This window comes from Dama dama, chromosome X, assembly GCF_033118175.1.
Source record: "Dama dama isolate Ldn47 chromosome X, ASM3311817v1, whole genome shotgun sequence".
Lineage (NCBI taxonomy): Eukaryota > Metazoa > Chordata > Mammalia > Artiodactyla > Cervidae > Dama > Dama dama.
Window position 1 is genome coordinate 9,466,956 of NC_083714.1, and position 5,142 is coordinate 9,472,097.

The following is a 5,142-nucleotide window of genomic DNA, read 5'->3' on the forward strand; positions in this document are numbered from 1 at the left end:
CCTAAAGGAGATCAGTCCTGAATATACATTGGAAGGACTGATGCTGAAGCTGAAACTCAGTGAAGAGCTGACTCATTGGAAAAGATCCTGATGCTGGGAAAGATTGAAGGCAGGAGGAGAAGGGGACGACAGAGGATGAGATGGTTGGATGGCATCACTGACCCGATGGACATGAGTTTGAGCAAGCTCTGGGAATTGGTGATAGACAGGGAAGCCTGGTGTGCTGCAGTCCATGGGGTTGCAAAGAGTTGGACATGACTGAGCAGCTGAACTGAACTTATCTTTGGAATGTTTTAGTAAATCTTCCCACAAAGACTTCAGAAGGTCTCATTTTGTTTTTTGTGCTCTGGGTACATAGTTTCATTTTAGATTAGGGTGCTGGTGGTGGTTTTGTCACTAAGTCGCATCCAACTCTTGTGATCCCATGGACTGTAGCCTGCTAGGCTCCTCTGTCCATGGGATTTTTCAGGCAACAATACTGGAGTGGTTTGCCATTTCCTTCTCCAGGAGATCTTCCCAACCCAGGAATCGAACCCGGATCTCCTGCACTGCAGGCAGCTTCTTTACTGACTGAGCTATCAGGGAAGTCCTTGCTTAGGGGAAAGGCCTAAAAATGTTCCTATTAGGCTGTGAATATCAGCTTCCAATTTGGCAAACTTCTGACCAGAGCTTCCTTTAAAGAAAAATTTTCTCAAATATCTTATAAGGTTTTCAGAAACAGTAAATATTCCTGGCAGTTTTGAACTCTTTAATTTTTTTCCCTTTACCTTTAAGTCAAATATATACCTATCAAGTTATTTCCAACCAAAATCAATAAGCCTTTTATGGATTAACCATGGACACTTCAAGCATCCCCAAAGATGGTAAAAAGATGTAGTTTTCCCATTATCCAGGACCACTTGCAACGACAACCAAAGGAAAGAAAGACTTGGACAATTCCCCTGAGAGCTAGCAACAATCAGTAAGACACTAGCTGCAAATGGAGTGCAAGTCACATTTCTGTCTGGCCATATTCTTGGGGGTCCAAACCTGACAGTTCAGCTGCCTGTACATGTAAGCAGTGACAACTTGTGCTTCCCAGCAGGAAGAAACCCAAGCTAGTTCCTCAGTACACAAAATGAGAGACAGGCAGGAAAGTAATAGTTGTCATTGGGGTGGAAAGGATTAATAACAAATGGGTATCCCCAAACCAAACTCACAGAAGTCTGAATTTAGAAAAGAAGGAACACCATAAAATTTTACTTTCCTCTCTTAATTGGACACTACAGATTGAGATCCAGGACAGCTGAGTTGGTAAGGATTCTTACTTTTCACTGGCTTCCATCTTTTTCCTGGAGTTCTATCTATAGGCTCTAGAACAAATGACATGTCCCAGAGGGTCTCATTTGGGTCATCAGAAATTGCAGGGGAAGAAAAATAATATTCTCCCTACCCTTCTGAGTATTTGGCTGATAACTGTTTTTCTCTAGGACATCTCATAAATAGATGAGCTCATCTAGGCTAAAACTTTCTCACTGTGGCCACTGTAATTAAAAGATTATCTTTGGCAAAATTAAACCATTTGTTCAGAAAAACATGTTTGGAGATCTTAATTTTTATACACATCTATACTTAATATGCATAATATACATATTTATATTTAATTTTTATATATACATATAATTCCAGTTAACTGGAATCCCAGATGGAGGAGTTTCTGACTCTTCGGACTTGAAGAAACCCATTTTTTCTTTTTCTCTCTTAAAACAAAATGTATTTACTTGAAGCCTCACACTGGCCCAGTCCAGTTTGTTGGACCAGTCCAACTGCAGACCCAGTCTAGAAAAAGAAATGCTCAAGTGAAGTCAGCTCACTCATTATGCAAAAACAGTAGAGCTTGGATATCCAAGAGGGACTTATTCATGACCCCCAGAGACAGCAAGAAGGCAATGAACCAGTGGGATCAGCAGGTATCTGCTCTTGCTCATTGTTCCTTAGGACCATTGGTGATCTCCTTTGGATACCACCAGGACAATTAAAGGGCTTCCCATGTGACGTTAGTGGTAAAGAACCCACCTGCCAATGCAGGAGACATAAGAGACGTGGGTACAATCCCTGAGTCAGGAAGATCCACTGGAGAAGGAAATAGCAGGCCACTCCAGTATTCTTGCCTGGAGAATCCCATGAATAGAGGAACCTGGAGGGGCTACAGTCCATAGGGTAGCAAAGAGTCAGACATGACTGAGTGACTAAGCACACAGGACAATTAAAAAATATACTGAAGCATATTAAACATTTTATAGTTTATCTGGGGCTTTCCCAGTGGCTCTGTGGTAAAGAATTCACCTGCCAATGCAGGAGACACAGGTCTGATGCCTGATTCGGTAAGATCCCGCATGTCGCAAGGCAGCTGAGCCTGTGCACTACAGCTACTGAGCCTGTACTCTAGAACCCAGAAGCCACAACAGTTGAGCCTATATGCTGCAACTACTGAAGCCCGCACACCTTAGAGCCTGTGCTCTGCAACAAGAGAAGGCACCACAGTATGAGAAACCCTCACACCACAACTAGAGAAGTAGCCCCCACTCACTGCAATTAGAGAAAAGTCCATGCACAGCAACAAAGACCCAGCACAACCCAAAATAAATATTTTTGAAAGTTTATCTGAGCAAACACTGATGCAATCTAGGCTGTACAAAACCAGAAGTGGTTAGAAGCACTCCACCAACAGGACGTAGGGGGAAGGATTTTATAGAGAAGACATAGAAGCAAAGCAAAAAGAAAATTATTTGATTTGCTATAGCTTAAGTGGTTGCATTATTTGGGAAAGTCTAGTTGGCTGCTTGTGATTAGTTGTTCTTCTTAACCTTGAGAAACTTATAGGAATTGACTCTGGCTTAGGTTTTGGTTTGTTTACATGGACTACCAAGTCATTAGAGCCACCTCAGTTCAGTAGTCTCCTTGTTTGACTACTGTAAGAGTATAGAAGAGGAACACTTCCCAATTGACTCTATGAAAGCAGTATTACTCTGATATCATAACAAGACTAGGTACAACAAGAAAAGTACAGACCAATATTTTTTATGAATATAGAGACAAAAGCCTTAACAAATTACCAGCAAGTTGAATCTAACAATATATAAAAGGATTATACACAGTGGCCAAGTGGAATTTATTCCAGGAATGCAAATTTGGTATATTACAGAAAAAGCAGAGAATATAAACCACTGAATTAACATAATGAAGGCCCCAAACCACATGATCATCTCAAAAGATACAGGAAAAAAAAATAAATCCAGCAATTTCTCATGATAAAAATATTCAACAAACTAGGAATAAAAGGTAACTTCCTCAACTTGATAGAGGAAATCTACAAAAAGATGCAACTGACATTACACATAAGGATGAAACACTAAAAAATTTCCTTCTAGGAACTGAAACAAGACAAGGATGACTTCTACTGCCATTTCTAGAGGTTGTACTAGAGGTTCTGGCCAAGGTAATTAGGCAAAAATAAATAAATAGGCATCCAGTTAGGAAAGGAAGAAGTAAATACGTCTCTATTTGAAGATAACAGTCTTGTACATAGCATAACCTAAGGAATCCATGAAAAAAAACTATGAGAACTAATACATGAGTGGAACATGGTGGCAGGATATAATATCAACATACAAAAATCAATTGTATTTCTTTATATAGAAATTAGCAATCTGAAATTGAACTGAAGAAAATGATTCTACTTATGATGACATCAAAAATAAAAATATTTTACGGATACATTTAACAAAAGAAATTTCAGGCTTATAAATTGAAAATACAGAATGTTGTTGAAAAAATTAAAGAAGACCTAAATAAATGGAAATAAATTCCATGTTTGTGGATTAAAAGACAATATTGTTCTATTGGTCATACTACCTAACTGATCTACAGATTCAATTCAATCCCTATCAAAATCCTATCTGGCTTTTATGTAGAAAATGACAAGGTGATTTCAAAAATCAAAGGATGCAGAATAGATAAAACTTAGTTTAGAAAGAATAACATAGGATATTTAAACTTCTTAATTTCAAAACTTACTAACAAATGACAGTAATCAAGACAGGGTGGGACAGCAACTAGAGATTATCACACTAACTGAAGTTAGTCAGAAAGAGAAAGACAAAGACCATATGATATCACTTATATGTGGAATCTAAAGTATGACACAAATGAACCTATCCATGAAACAGAAACAAAATCAGGGACATAGAGACAGACTGGTGGTTGCCAAGGGGGAAGCGGGTGGGAGAGGGTAGGAGCGGGAGTTTGTGGCTAGCATATGCAACTGATATATATATATATATAATGGATAAGCAGCAAGGTCCTACTGTATAGCACAGGGAGCCATATTCAATATACTGTGAAAAGCCATAATGGAAAAGAATATGAAAAAGAATAAATATATATGTATAACTGAGACATTTAATTGCACAGTAGTAATTAACACATCGGTATTCAACTATACTTCAATAAAAATAAATTTAAAAAAAAGACAGAGTGGTACTGCCATAAGGACAGATATATAGATCAATGGAAAAGAATTTAGTCCAAAAGTAAACTATTACATATAGAGTCAATGGATTTTTGACAAATGTAACAAGACAATTCAAAGGGGGAAGAATCATTTTAAAACTAATAGTGACGGAACAATTGGATATCCAAATGCCAAAGATTGAATTTAGATCACTACATTATAACATACACCAAAATTAGCTCAACAAGGGTGATAAATATTAATGCAAGAGCTAAAATTATAAAAACTCTTAGAAGAAAACATAGGAGTAAACCTTCATGTCCTTAGGTTTCACAGTGTTTTCTTAGCTATGACAACAAAAACACATGTGACAAAAGATAAGATTAGAAGTCATCAAAATAAAAAAAAATTGTGCATCAAATGATACCACTAAGAAAGTGAAAAGACAACCCACAGAGTGGGAAAAAATACTTGTGAATCATTTATTCAATAAGGAACTAATTTCCAGAAAATATAAAGAACTCTAGAAATTCAACTATAAAAAGACAAGTAACCCAATTAAAAATGGGCAAATGATTTGAATAGATATTTATGAAAGTCATATAGATAACCAATAACCAATAAGCACATGAAAAGAAACTCAATATCAT